Below are 16346 nucleotides of genomic sequence, written 5' to 3' on the forward strand. Positions count from 1 at the left end.
AACTTTTAATGTAAAAGGGTAGAATGACCCCTCAAGGTTGCACAATTTTAATAAGTGGATGTTTTCTAGTCAGATTGATGTGTATTTAGTTCAAGAGAATAAAAGGAAAGACAAGGCAAGGCAACTTATGCACTATAGAGGTATGGAGTGCTTCTATGGAGGAAAGAAAGGGGGATTCCCCGGAGCTTACTTGCATTAAGACATCTCTTCATCCCATCTGGATTCTGGATCATCCAAATGGTCTCAGTTTTTCAGATATCCACTCAATGGGGCAAAATGATGTTGATTAATGTCTATGCAGACAATAACCCTAGACTTAGGGGTGATCTTTGGCAATGGATAGTAGGCTTGTAGCTATCTCATTGAATTATGGCTTGGGACTTTAACATGGTATGTGCAGGGCAGGATATCACCTCTACTGGCTCTCTTATTAACAAGCTAGAGATTAATTCTAGGGTGGGAATGGTGAGTGCAGGTAATTTGCAGGATGCTTGGCTAGAAACTACATACCAAAACCAAGGATTTACCTTCCATTCACAATCTCATCTGTCTTCTTGGTCCTGGCTTGAAAGAATTTATTTTTGTTCTACTCACTGGCTGCCTACTGATGATGATTTAGTTGTTGATTATAAAATGCTCCATGACAGACCACATCCCTCGTGTCTTTTCCTTATTTGATGTGCTTAATTTTGAGTTTAATAATGTTGGTCTCCAACATTCACTTATGGTAAATAACTCTATGTTGAGGCATCCTATGTTCAAGCTATTTATGAGTAGACTTATGCAGCAAATTAAAAGATATGTTGAGACTGACCTTGTTTATGCATGTCTTTTCTTGACTGATTCAATGCAACATTGCATAAAAAATGTGGAAAATCATGTAGCTAATCAGAAACATTAGAGATTCATAGATGCCTCAGAGTTCATAAAACAGATTGTCTCAAGGGATGTATCTACAGTTATTGAAGAAGAATTGGGAACCCTAGCTGCTGATGCAAGAAGAATCATTAAGGAATTTGACTCAAAAATGGCCATCAAGGAAAGGTTTCTACGTAGTCAGTTCTAAGCATTCGCTTTGGTGAGCGTTGGCAGGTTGAAATTTTTCTGGGGATAGCTCTTAAAGCTTAGTATACCCAGATTTTTGATTCAGGTTCGTTTTGACCTCCATTAAATGGTGTTGCTGAGAGGAAAAAGAAGTCTCTTATGAAGATGGCACAATGTATGGTCAAAAGTCAAGCTTTACCACATTCATGTTGGCTCGAGACTGTCATGTGTGCCACTTATGTACTCAGCAAGTGTACTACAAAAGCATTGTAGTCTATGACTCCATATGAAGCATGGCATGATAGAAAGCCATCTATTGAGCACATGCATGTTTTTGGCTGTTTGGCGTATGCTTTGGTGCCACAAATATAACGTAGAAAATTGGATGATAAGGCTATCAAATGTATTTTTGTGGTTATAGTGCTGAAAGAAAAGGTTACAAGTTGTATCATCCACAAACAAAGCACTCTTTTCAACCCTTGTTGTCATGTACCAGAGACAACAATGTAAGCTCACAAGACATTTATGACACTTTGTTGCCTCTTTTTAGTGGTGGAAGTTCAAATGTAAACTCCAATGACGCAAATGTATAGCTTATGGGGGTTTCAAAAAGTGTTATACATCATCCTATTACCGATGCAGATGTACATGATGTACTTGATGAGGAAAGGGCTGACAATGAGCAAGATAGAGGTATTGCCAAAATGGCTGGTGCATACATTGCATGATAGTAAATTGGATGCACCTTTGTCTAGTCGCACTTGTTCAGGCTCTCGCCATGCATCTTATGGATCAGATTGTTATGCTTTGGCTGTGTCTAGCTTACATTATGTTGAGGAACCTCTGTCTTTTGATGAAGCACATAATTAAAAAAAATTGGATGGCTGCCATGCAATCAAATATGATGCACTTATAGAAAATGACACATGGACTTTGTGTGATTTGCCTCCTGGAAAAAAGGCAATTGGAACAAAGTGGGTTTACAAGTTAAAACACAAGCCGGATGGTGAGATTGATCGCTATAAGGCTCAACTTGTTGCAAAGAGTTATGCACAGCAAAAAGGTATAGATTATGAAGAGACTTTTGTTCCCAATTGTTGTATGACCACTGTGCATTTTGTATGTGCATTTGGCAACTCATTTTGGTTGGGATGTACATCAATCCGACATTGTTACTGCTTTGTTGAATGGTGACATATTTGAGGAAATTTATGTAACGCAGCCTCGCGGTTTTGTCAAGAAAGGACAAGATGATAAGGTGTGAAAATGTAGCAAAGCTTTGTATGGATTGAAGCAATCTCCTCGTGCTTGGTATGAGAAGGCTGACACTCATTTGGCCAAACAAGGCTTTTGTAACAGTCCAATAGAAAGCACATTGTATGTCAAGCATGAGGGCAATGTACTTCTCATGCTTGTTCTTTTTGTGGATGATTTGCTGATCATTGATCCCAATGAGGCACATATTGTTGAATTCAAGGCTGATTTGAATGCTACTTTCAAGATGAAAGATTTGGGGTTGTTGCATCATTACTTGCCCTACAAGAGGCTATTCATATTAGCGACGCTCACACAACGACGCTCAAAAAAAAAAACCCCGGCATCGCTATGAGCGTCGCAAATTTCCTAAGAAATTTGCGATGCTCATAGCGACGCCGACTGGGCTAAAAAAATAACAGAGCACGCCCAAAAACTCAGATCTCAGATCTAAGTTTTTCGGCGCCTCAAGCAAGGAGTAGGTAACGCTCTCCCTCTCTCTCTCTCTCTCTCTCTCTCTCTCTCTCTCTCTCTCTCTCTCTCTCTCTCTCTCTTTCTTCTCCACACACACACACACACACAAACACACACACACACACACGAGGAGAGGAAGGAGAGTCAGGTATGCTCCTTCCCTCTCCTCACTCTCATGTTCCCTTCCCCTCTTTCTCTCTCCCTCTCTCTCTCTCTCTCTCACACACACACATACGCACACACACATAGTGTTTTTGAGAGAGAGAGAGAGTACAAACATAAACAAAAACGCACACACACATACATAAACAAAGAATGCACACACACATTGAGAGAGGAAAAGAGAGAGAGAGCATGCATAAACAAAAAACGCACGCATTGAGAGAGGAAAAGAGAGAGAGAACATGCATAAACAAAAAACGCACACATTGAGAGAGGAAAAGAGAGAGAAAACATGCATACGATCCAAAAAAACGCACACACATTGAGAGAGAAAGAGAGAGAGAAACTAATTTAACGTCGTAGGAAACTAATTAAAATTAAAAGACCTAAAGATCTAGCCGACGAGGAGTTGAACTCAAGACCTATTATTCAAGAGGGAAATAGCATAACCAATCTATCATACTTGGCATGGGTGATAGAAAGGTTATACCATTTATCTCTTTTTATTGGCACACACATCCACACATGCGCACACACACAAGAAGAAGAGAGTTATAACGTCGTAGGAAACTATCCTAAAAGACGTTAAAGATTAGGTTAGATGTAGACTTACGTTAAATTAGATTTAGGTTTATTTAAATTAAATTAGATTAGATTTAGGTTTATTTTTAATTAGATTTACGTTTATTTACGCTAGATTTAGATTTACGTTATATTAGATTAGATTTAGGTCTCTATAGACTGCGATGCCTGCATGAAGCGGGTGAAGAAAGCCCTCAATGGAATATAGGGTATTGCTGCCTTCACTCATGGTGGGCTCCGTCGATCCAAAAGTACTGGTGAAATGTCTTCAGAAGATAGGGAAGAAGGTGGATCTGCAGGGCGGCAAGAGTCACTACATCCGGACACAATGACCATCTAGACAACCTCTAGTCATTCAACAGCAACTTCAAAGTTAGTAACAAGAGCAAGAACGGTCTAAAGGGCCAATTGCTGTCGTCAGATGTGGATGGAGATGAGGCAGCGTCACCGCCGGAAGTTAACTCTCACATCTTTAGTGATGAGAATGCCAACTCTTGCCGAGTTATGTGAAAAATTATGTCTTAAATCAGTTTTAAGGTTCTTATAATCCCTGTTAGTTTAGTTCTTTGTTTTTAATATAACATAATTTACGTTAGATTTAGATTTATGTTATATTAGATTAGACATGGTTTATTTAGGTTTACCCACACACACACACACACACAAGAAGAAGAGAGTTTTAACGTCGTAGGAAACTATCCAAAAGACGTTAAAGATTAGGTTAGATGTAGACTTACGTTAAATTAGATTTAGGTTTATTTTTAGTTAGATTTACGCTTATTTACGTTAGATCGAGTGAAAAGATGTTAAGATGCTGTGAAGTGCTACAGCTAGAGAAGAGGCAAAGGGGTTTTGTCCACTACATGCAGTATCATGTAGACGTGGGTCTGTAGATTTCTTGTACCACAAATATAGGTATTGACCAATAAAGACGAGATTATATTCCGGTGGTTCTGATCTCCGTGCACCTCTAGACCGAGGTGTGCGGGGATTGGACATGACTAGAGAATGTGAGGTAAAGAGAGAGAGAGAGAGAGAGAGAGAGAGAGAGAGATAAGATGAAGAATGCCAATAGAATATTAAATTTGTTGTCCAGGTTATAAGATTTTTATCCTCATTACGAGTAGTGACGAGGATGTGGGACCGTCCAACCGAAACACCTATCTCTCAACGAGGGTCTTATGTCCTTGTAATCAATGCAAGCATGCCGTGCGACGTACAAGACGTGTTTCTTTGCAGCACGTTCGCGAATTTGGCGAGTTCGATCCATCTATTATAGATCGAGTTGTTGCCAATTATAACTCGTCGGACTCTGACGCTGGCCAACAAGCAGCAATCTTGCAGCCAATAGACGTGTTCGCAGGTGCTTTGGTCAAGCAGCATATGTGAGGCCACAAGATGTAGCCTCTGACAGCTCGGGGGATGATCATGCAGAGCACATTCCCAACAAGGCAATGTTTGAGCCCGAGATTGATGAAATGATCGAGACGATCATGGATTCAGAAAGGCTTATCTATGATGATATGAAAAGTGAAGCTGATACGCCATTGTATAATGGAGCACGTATGTCTAGATTGAAAGCACTCCTAGTTCTTCTCAACATGCAGGCAAAGTTTGGATGGAGTGACACTAGCGTCACAACGCTTTTCAGGTGATCTATTACAATTAGTTTACTTTAATAAAACTCTAAATGTATAATGATCTGATAGATTTTTACACGACTGTATCGTATTTTTATGTTGTGTAGATTGCTTAAAGAGCACATACTACCAGCTGACAATGTGATGCCAGATTCCCGAGATGAAGCAAGAAAGATTTTGCGAAACTTGGGGATGGATTACAATTCTATCCACGCTTGTCCTAATGACTGCATTCTTTTCAGAGGGGAATACATAGACATGGAGAAGTGTCCGAAATGTGATTCCAAAAGATATCGAGTAGATCTCCACGGGACAAAAATTCCACAAAAGGTTTTGCGACATTTTTCTCTGCTTCCTCGCATCAACAATTTCTTCGAATGTAAGTCCATGGCCGCCCTAGCATCATGGCATGAGGAGAATAAATCTTCGGATGGTGTGCTACGAATTCCTGCAGATTGCACAGCCTCGAAACATATAGATGGAACATGGTTGGATTTTGCCAGGGAAGCTCGAAATTTGCGCTTAGGCCTGGCTATGGATGGCGTAAATCCATTTGGTCAAAGATCAACATCTTACAGTGTATGGCCCGTTGTCATCGTCAACTACAACATTCCCCCGTGGTTGACTACGAAGAAGGGGCACCTATGGCTAAGCTTGATTGTGCCAGGGCGATATAAAGTGGAGAATATGGATGTGTATCTTCGTCCACTATTGGAAGAGCTACAACAATTGTGGATTGGCATAGAGGTGGTGGATATGAGCCGACACACAGGACGACGGAATGCTTTGATCAGAGGCATTCTAATGTGGACCATGCATGACTATCCCGGGCTAACAGAATTCTCAGGTGATCTATTGACACTCCTCACTCAGACACTGTAAATCTTGTTTTTTCCCATAGTTGATCTATTATCATGTGTATACATGCAGGGCTTCAAACAAGCGGATACAGAGCATGTGTCACATGTGGACCTAGGCTGAATGCACGTAGGGCGCCCTCACTGAAGAAGCAAATCTACGAAGGTCATCAAGCGTATCTTCCAGAGAATCATGTGTTATGCGACGGCTTTTTGGGAAGAGAGCCACCAAGGATGTCTGCACAAGCATGGTTAGAGCAGAAGGAGATGTGCGATGACGGATTGCCTCCAGGGATGAAGAGACTATCTCTATGGTACGAGTTAGCATACAGGCCCCGACTCATGATCAATCACTTGCTCGATCCAATGCACATATTCAAGAATGTGGGTAATCTACTATGGGACCATCTGACCGGCAAGAAAGATACTTTGGGAGCCAGCGTTGACCTTAGAAATGTGGATCGTATGGAGAAATATTGGCCGCAAACAGCGTCTGATGGATCGATAAAACTCCCTAAAGCACCATGGATTTTCACAGGAGCCCAAGAACGCAAAGTAAAAGAGACCATTTGATCTTTGCGGACCTCCACTGGCGTAATGCACTCGCTCCGAACGTGTTTTACTAAAGACGGAAAGCTTACCGGTTTGGAGTCACACGATTGGCATAAAATGTGTCAGGTACGTTCATAGTGGACTTTAATATCATTGCATAAAATGTGGCCTTTAATATCATTGTTGCACATACTTTACAGTTTATTTTACCGGTTTCCATTGAGGGATGTTTGTCTCTCGACATCCGTAACACAATCTACAAACTTGCAAAGCTGGTGCAATGGATCTCACAAAAGGAGATCAACGTAGACTCCATACCATTCGCCAAACTAAATGCTGCGGAGCTTGTGTGCATGTTTGAGAAACATTTTCCTACTACCATGCTAACCATTCAGGTGCATCTTCTTTTTCACATAGTTGATGAGGTGGAAATAGCTGGCACATTTCATTCCAGATGGATGTTCTTCTTAGAACGTTTCATGAAAACGCTTAAGGGATATGTGCGTCAAAAGGCACGTCCGGAGGGTAGCATGGCAGAAGGTTGGTTGATATCAGAGTCCCTAGTGTACATTGGAGAGTGGCTAGACGGATTTGATAAAGCCGAGAAACGCTATGGCGAACCATAGATGATGAGCGCATATCTGGGATTGTCATGTGCAATCTCGGTGTTGAGAAGAAGATGACGGAAGATCTAGAGGCTAAAATCAACCGATTTTGCATGCTTCACAATCCAGTGATGCAAAAGTGGATTTCACAATATGAGGATGCAAAGCAAGAGCGACAAAGGGCACGAATCGAGTGGAGACGGGGAAGACGACCACCGATGCACTATCCGACGGGTCTGGAGAGCCTACCAACCTTCATGAGCTTAAGATGGTTGCACAACCAATTGAAAAGCGCACAACAATGCGGTGACGAAGTGACTGAGGAAGAGTGGGAGTACTCTCGGGGTTGCGCGACCAAGGTAAGTTTGCAATGTACGACATGCTAGTGACTTTATTTCTAAACGTTTGAACGGCCACTCATAATCTTTGTTCGTTGTAGTATAAGTCATACACAGCAGCATGGTGTAAAGGTCGATATTTTAGGGTGGAACGGATCGACAAAAAGTGTTTTACTCAAGATTGTGGAATCATGGCAAAATTTGAACAGTCTAGTCGACGACGTTCCTCTGATGCAGATCTTGTGGTGGCGGAACTCACTTACTTCGGCACGCTGCAAGAGATTTTGAGGATCGATTACAGAGGATTTTTTGTCGACTTGTTAGACGTGCAATGGTTCAAGATAATCATGGAGGGTCGCAACGCTACTGTGCGTAGAGGAGAGTCTGGTTTTCTTGAGGTGAATTCTACTAAGAAATGGACTGACCTAAGAGACACTTTCGTACTACCAGAGCATTGTGAACAAGTAAGCTCTCATGTAAGTTATGTGGCTCTGGAAGGTAATATTTCATCCTACAATGTCTACATCAAACTGGTGGTACGTCATAGAGGTAGCCCTCGTAGTGCAAGGACGTATCAAGGCTACCATGTGCCAATCACAACGGCATAAATGGAGGAGATCAGAGAAAATGCTCAATCAGAAGCCGCTGCGGTGGTGCCAGACGAGCATCAAGATGCTACTACTCTATATGGGGTGCATGCACAGGAGCTACAAAATGAAACAGAGGATATGTGTTTAAACGGAGAGCTCTATATAGATATAGGAAGTTATGCTGAGTTATGCGAGGATGAGAGAGAGATATCTTAAAGCCACAAATATTGTATTTGAACAATTTTGCTCCGTGTTGTAAAAGCTCTGGCTCTCTAAGTACCTTCCATGGTGTATAACGCTCTTTTCTACTCGCGCACACATCTTTTGATTGAAAATTCTAAGTTTTCGACTTGCCTCTTCTATCACTCAATTCATTGCTTCATTTTATTTATATGCGTCATTACGTCATTGTATTTAATGGTCTTTGCGTCATTGTCTACTCTATTCATTCAATATTAAGTTTAAATATTCGTGTGTTTAATGCAGGTATGGATGATGAGGAGTTTCTTTCTTCTTTGTCACCGCAGCAGAGACAGTGGTACGTGGAGCGTCATCGCTCTGGCGCATCATCGCGCGTTCCTACTCCATCCGCATCTCCCTCTCTTTCGGAGCATTCGGCGCGCTCCGAAGCTTCGGCGTCGACGAGACGATCTTCACACTCATCTAGACACCGGCGCTCTAGTGGTGGCGGTGGCGGTTGTTGTGGGGATTCCGCCGCCGATGCCTCCACACCGCCTCGTGTTCGACGAGGCTCTTTACCCTCCCCTTCTTTGCCCGCCCCCACACCAGCCACAGCATCGCCATCTACGCCAGGTTTTGCGCAGGTGACTATTCCTAGCAGCTACACACCTCTACCTACTCCGCCAGGAGCCACCCCACTCGACACTCCTCGCTTCGGGGCCCAGACGCCGGTGGAGACACCTGACGTCCGTACCCCCATCGACACTCCGCTAGAGACCCCTGCTGGGACACCCAGGTTCACGCGTCACCGGCCAGAGGGCTTGCCTTACTCCGTCGACTTCAGCGGCGGCATCATCATAGATGATGACGGCAAGAAGGTGATCTCGCGCATGCGTGGTCTTTGCTCTCAGCTGTTTAGACACTACATACTAAACAAATGGAGTGAAGTACCAAGTGATTTAAAAAACAGAGTCATCAGCATACTTCATGATGAGTTTCCCGTTCCAACACGGGATCAGCGCTTCAATGAAGACCTGATGAAGATTCGAATGCGCGAATACTGCAAACACAAGGGTTCCGAAGTGCAAAAAGCAATCAAGAATGGGTGGAACACGCCAGATTGGCTGGCCAAAGAAGATTGGAAGAATGCGAAGAAAACAGCGCGCGCGAGAATCCCGACAAGTGGAAGCAACAAAAGGATGCAGCCAGAGCGCGAGTAGAGGCAGGGAGCTCGCACCACTTGGGGAGCGGTGGATGGGCATTATTTGAGGCCGATTTTGTAAGTGTTTTTGCATTGCTCTTTATGTTCGATAGTTTAGGGTTTATGAGTTTTTTAATTCTAACATAATGAAATCTTTGTATGTTTTGACAGTGATCGATGACAGGACGTGATCCCACACCGTACGAGCGCGAGTACGCAGGCAGGAAGGGCTTAAACGCCCTGATGGACATTCTCAGTTCCGCGGAGGCATGGTTAGTATTAGGGTTTATTCTTTTATATTTTTTGTATTGTTTTATAAATGTCGTTATGTATCATGAGACGGATTTTATACGTCTTTTTGAACCATGTATATTATTACATTTGTCACCGCAGTTCCTTTTGCCAATCAATTCTTTATGCCTATGATGTTGTACAATTGTCATTATTACATTTGCCAATCAATTCATTTTGCCTATGATGTGTAGATGTGTACAATTGTCAATTTTACGCTTGTCAATTTTGCAAACAATGCGTCTTGTGGGTGACTATTTTGGGTCTATTATCTACCCTTGCACTTTTTTTAAAAAGTGAATCAAGTACAATATGGTTGATGGGGGGCAGGGCATTCAATGCCCTGTCACTGCCTTGTCACCCAAAAAATTCTCGCTATAACCGTCGCTATTTATGGCTCTGTAGCATCGCTATGAGCATCGCTATAGTCTTCTGTGTAAATGTCGCTATAGGCGTCGCTATATGCGTCGCTATATAGCGACGCTCATAGCGACGCTATAGCGACGGTTATAGCGACGCTCTCGTAGCGACGCTACTAGCGACGGTTTTAGCGACGCCGGGGGTTATAAAAACGCAGTGTATTTCCGTTGCTAACAGCGTCACAAGAGTGCACAACCTCTTGTAGTGTTGGGCATACAGTTTAAGCAGTGTGATGGTCGTATTGCCTTGTGTCAAAGAAGCTACATAGAGACATTGCTATGTAAGTTTGGACTTGAGGATTGAAAACCTATTGCCACTCCCATGGAAGCTGGTTTGAAGTTAAGTCTACATGATGTTGGTGATCTTGTTGATGTCACTCTTTACCAAATTGTTGTTGGCTACCTCATTTATGTATGCAACACGAGGTTGGATATTCAGTTTGCAGGCTCACAGGTCAGCAGATTGATGCATATCCCAGGGTCTAAGCATTGGTAGTACTTCAGAAGGATTTTCCACTACTAGAGTGGCACTTTATATCTTGGCTAGTTTTATCCCAAGGGGGGATCATTTACGCCAGACTTACATGATTTTTCGAACTCAAATTGGGCTGGTTGTTTTGACACGCATGTGCTCACAAGTGGTTTTTATTTCATGCTTGGCAGTTCATGTACATCATGGTTGAGAAAGAAGAAATTTACTGTGGACACTTCTAGTTGTGAGGCTGAGTATAGGGCAGTCTTGACAACTACGGTTGACTCTGTATGGCTCAGATGCATTATCGCTGATTTGGGTATTGGACAGGACACTGCCAACACTATCTTACTTCCACAACTCTGAGTTATATTGAGATTGTATAAAAATGTAAACTATATAATTCCTACATACAGCCCTAGAAAGAGATCTAAAAGTATCCAAGTTATCAAGGTGCTACCCAAACTTTTATGCATCTTATCCAATGGTTGATTTTTTGGCATAATATAGAGAAGGTATGTGGTATTGACAAGCCTTATGTGGAGCTCCTAAGGCCTATTGACACAAAAAAATTTATATAGAGCCCAGGGCACCTTCATTAATATGCAAATCCCTAGCTGACGCAGCATCAACTTGATGCACAGGCACAGAGCCTTCATCTTTCACGAGGAAGGCATTGTCTTTGAGGATGCGGCTCCTGATCTTGGGCTGTCCCCTAGTCAATCATTGCTTCTCATTATAATAAGCTGTTGATGATGATGATATACTCGGTTGCTCATGACGTTGCAAGAGATCCTCTTGATCTGCAGACCTTTTGCGCATACCTGCAAGTGTCTGCCTAAGGTCGGCCATGGTGAAGGGATATTGGAGGCGCACAACAACCTTGACGATGACAATGTGAGTAGGAAGCACCGATGGACAATATTGCAACAAACTGCTCAAGTTTTATGCCACAAAATGAAAATGGCCGCACAGCCTCCTTTTATAACCCTAAACCTACCTGCTACCGCTAATTGCTTTCCAGGTAAATGAGTTCAAACAGTAGGGGCTACGAAAAGATGTTGGTTGATGTCGTAAGCTAGTAGACAAACAAAATAGTTTAACCAATTTACTAGAGAAAAGGCACAAGTAACAGGGGCTGCAAAAAGATGTTGGGCCCAAATGCGTACACGTTTGCATGGAGCGGCATTTATTTTGGTTCCAAAATTTCAACTACATAGTCAAGGATCTAACAGAGAGGTCATGGGAGACTTTGAAAACGGTATGCAAACAATTGCTCTCAGGTGACAAGGATAGAGAAGCTTTCCAACAACGTGTTGATTATGCTAATAGAGAAGGTAGGTTTAGAGATCCGTGCCATATTGAAGCATCAAGAAGCACTGAGCTCTAGCGTGCTGGAAAGAATCTGGGGGAGAAAAAGTGAAGCTTCAACACATGGCCCCTCGGGGTGACCATCTTTATCATTTGATCATGCTCCTATGGTAGTAGCCCAATAGGCCTCTTTTTTTTTTCTTTTTGGGAGGGGACGGGGGTTGCCTCTTTTTTTGGTTGTTGGGACCCCTCCTTGGCCCTTCCAAATCCACACTTCATTGTGTGGTTTGCTTACCTAGTCTACCCTTCGTCTTATAAATATATCTTGTACACAAACTTTTTGTATGAAGTATACTGCAATTTGATTGTTATTTGGCATTGTTACATTAAAGGGGAAACTGCTTTGTAGATCCTCAGGATTGCACGGATGATGATCAGGGCATATGTGAATCAATAGGACTAAAGTGTTTGATTTATGGATCATGTCGATCTTTTCACATCTACAATCCGAACCGGGACGGTAAACATAGGAGCAATTGAAGTTTTGTCGAGGACGCTTCTACACCATTTTGACTACCTTGGTATATGTGCCATTGTATGTTTTCTCAAGTCTTCAGTGTTTACAGAGGGTGTATAAGGTATTTGAAGCTAGTCAAAGTGACAACTCATCAATCAGGCTACAAGCACCAAGATATTGTGACGGGAAGTTGGCAGTTAGCAATCTAGCAATGAGGTTGCAAGCAAGTGAATTTCCCATTTTGGGACGTTCTGTTTAAATGCCTTTTGGTTTTCAACTTGCAATTGCAATGGGGTTCTAAAAATGGAAAGTCGACAAAGTAGAGTTTCACTACGGCTTTACAAGGGTATCTGATTAAAGCTGAAGTTATTGTGGTTCAAAGTTACTACAACAAAAAAAAGGTTTTCTTTTGAAAATTTTACAGATTCCAATAACCCATGGGGGGGATCTCTCATGGAAGTGACACATGGTGGAAAAAATCCCACGTACGAGTGTTGGGGATGAGGTGTTAGGGTACTTATACGGGGAGATGGTCTTCATTGAGAAAGGGAAGACAGAGGAGTTATGGCTCGTTCCCCCTTTCCATTTCATGGGCATTGTGTTGGGTGTCGCATGCATGCACATGAGCCGCATTGATCAGTGATGGTGGCATTTCCAAGTGGCTTCGCTCGATGTAAACGGTAGCTTGGTAGGGGTCAATTCACACAGGCTGGGCATTGGGATCTCCAGTATGTACCACCAAGTATGAAATCTTCTTCCGAAAGCCCCTAAGGCCACACGCCTTCGAGATGTAAGCGTAGGTTGGGGAAAGGCCTTCTTGGTCTATGCCAAAACCCTAGTGTTGCAACATCCTTGCAAGTTACAAACATATGTAACCCCCCCCCCCCCGCCCCCCCAACCCACCAAAAAGCCTTGTTTGGCTGCTTTACATCGACCAAAGCACCACCAAGCACACCCCTTTGATCTGGTAGCACGTCATGGTCTGGCTCTTCCTTGCGGTCATTTACTCCCTCATGGGCCCCTGTGGTGGTGTCCTTGTCTTGCTCTAACTTGTCTGATTGCACTTCATTTGACATGCCTTAAAATGTGCGTGTAGCAACCTCGTGCATATCCACATCATAGAACTTACCACCATCTGCCATTTCCTTATCAAACATATGTCCAACCTTGGAGTGCTTGTCTGCAACATGGTTGTCCGTATACTCCTCTTTGACCTCGTATTCTACATAGTTCAACAACAAACAAACATTTTACGATAATAAAAATCAAAATTGTGTTCAAAACAAGAACGAAGATAGTTGCTTACTTTTCTGAACATGTCCCTTGTTGTGAGCCCAGCTGGGTCTTGGCCACTTCGGAGATGCGCTCCTTGCATCCACCTTTCGCACAAATGTCTTTTTTCATTAGAGTGGCAACGAAATAGAGAGGGTGGTATTGGTGCCTACAGCCAGCATGAAAGAACCAACCACATGGATGGAGTCCAAGCACTCCCCACAAGCAACACAAGATCCTAAAGCATAGATTGTCTTGTCTTCATCCTTGATCTGGGGCCTTGGAGATAATATGAATGTTCTTCCTTAGTTGACTTTTGCAATTATCATTCTGACAAATTCACTCTGGATCTGAGCTTCTTCACACTCAGTTTCGAGGACACCACATTTCCTCTGCAGGTCACATATGGAAATGTCATGACATTGAATATTACTAAAGTAGTGTCCTAGAGAAAAGTAAACAACAGCAAATGTAAATGTCATGACAGTTACTAGTACTAAATAGCAGACAATAGCAAATGTAAACTGTACCAATGTTCAGAGTACCTAAAGGACCAACTTGTACCAAAGGACAATAATCTAATAAGCACTAAGTAGTACCAAATAGAAAACAGTAACCAATATGGTAAGTAGCAAAACTAGCAGACAATACCTAAAAGTACTTGTTAAGTATATCATGCTCCTACCAAAGCACAACAATCTAGTACACAATAAATAGTACCAAATGTTAAATACCAAAAAGTAAATAGTACCAAATAATCAGTATGAAAAGTTCCAAACAATAAAACTACCAGATGTGAAGTACCCAAAGCACAAAAGTAAAAAATATAAAGTACCAAAAAGAACAAAATGAGGTCTCCAAAGTTCCCAGAAATATTGAAGTACCAAAAGTAAAGTACCTCAAGTCAAAACATGGTACTTAAAGACCTTATATGTACATCACAATTCGTAGCACACAGATATACATATGAGGTTCCTACAGAAAGTACCAAAAGGATCCCAAAGTACCAAAAATGTTAAACTTGTGAGTTGAAACTGGGGTTAGGACTTGTGGGCATTCAAAGTCAAAGTTTTGGTAGGATTCTCACCTTGACATTGAGCAACTGAGGATGATATTGGTATTGTCTTTAGTCAGAATTTGTGCCAAGTAACATTATGACACAGCGAGGCCAGTAACTTTTTTGAGTTGTTGTTTGTTTTTATATTGATACTATTCTTCTCACAATAAAAAAATAAACCAGGATTTTCTCATCAGTTACCGCTGATTAGCAAACCTGGGTTTCGACAATTGCTGTTGTGTCTGTATGCTACTCTGCAACAAAGTTGTATTACATATTATTATCTGATAGCTCTTCCACTTACCTTATTTCCAAGTTTTCTATTAGTAGAACCTCATGTTGCAAACACAAGCTTTCATGAAACTGTTGGTGTTTCAAGCTCTTGTATGGGGCAAGGTTTTACATAATAATGGAATTTGGTTGGTGCAAAGGAATATTGGAGCTATTGGGATGAAGGTGAAGCTCTTTTTGCATATCAACATGAGCTACCCCTTGGGATTCATCACAACATGAAGAAAAGGCCGAAGTTAGCCCCGAAACAGTCACAATTTTAGACAGTGAACTCCTTTGAAAATAATGCGGCATATACCGTTTTGGTGTTTTTTAAACAAGAGGAGGAAGAAAGGTGCCCAAGGCTTTTTGTGCCTTTTTTGGCATTCCCCAGAGAGAGAGAGAGTTTTGAGTTTTTTGAGCGTGTTGTAAAAAGGGCACACATGTTAAACAAGCGGAAGGAAGATATACCAAGTTCTTTTGTGCCTTTATTGGCACTCCTCTCGCGAGAACGGGAGTATGCATCAAATGGGAGTGTTGATATGGAGGCTTTTTGGGCGAGTGTAGAAAGGGCATGATTTTCTCGAGTCGAGCCATGTGGGTGGAAAGAATAGCTGGTCTCTCTCTCTCTGTCTCTCATTCGAAGGGAGTGCCATGGTTTGCAGAGGCGGAGAGCCAGCTTGTTTACTAAATGGGTCCCTTGATTAAAAGGCCACAGTGACTTCCTTTACATTTTGTTTCAAAATGTCTACGGGAGGCTTCACCTTCTGCTGGGTTGCAATAATTGCTAAATATCTTGGGTAGATGAAGAAACCAAAAACAAGGTTGGAATTTTTGATGTTTTGATTTGTGCTACGAGTTATGAGGCAATCGGAAGTTCTCATTGTATCCAACGCCAACCATTTGGAATTTTGGCAAGGTGGAAGCCTTAGTCCTTTGTTTTTAAATCCTTGTGTGCACAACAAGCCTCTAGGAACCTTCTCATGATGGCACCAAGAATTGCAATTGCAATTTCTCTTATGCTTTTGAGGACTAAGATGCTTCAAGCTTGATTGTAGAGATTGCCCCCATCGGGAAAGATTAGAGAATATTCATTATTTTATGATGGCAGAATGGGAGAGTCCATATGAGTGGCAAGGTTGAAGAAAGAATAAAAGTCCCACAAGTGACGAATATGAAAGGTTAAATTACCAATGCCGTGTAATTCATGAAAAATTACAAAGTATAGAGTTATATGACAGTATAGAGTTATATAGTG

The sequence above is a fragment of the Adiantum capillus-veneris genome, chromosome 26 (assembly GCF_014529385.1).
Source record: "Adiantum capillus-veneris isolate H3 chromosome 26, ASM1452938v2, whole genome shotgun sequence".
NCBI lineage: Eukaryota > Viridiplantae > Streptophyta > Polypodiopsida > Polypodiales > Pteridaceae > Adiantum > Adiantum capillus-veneris.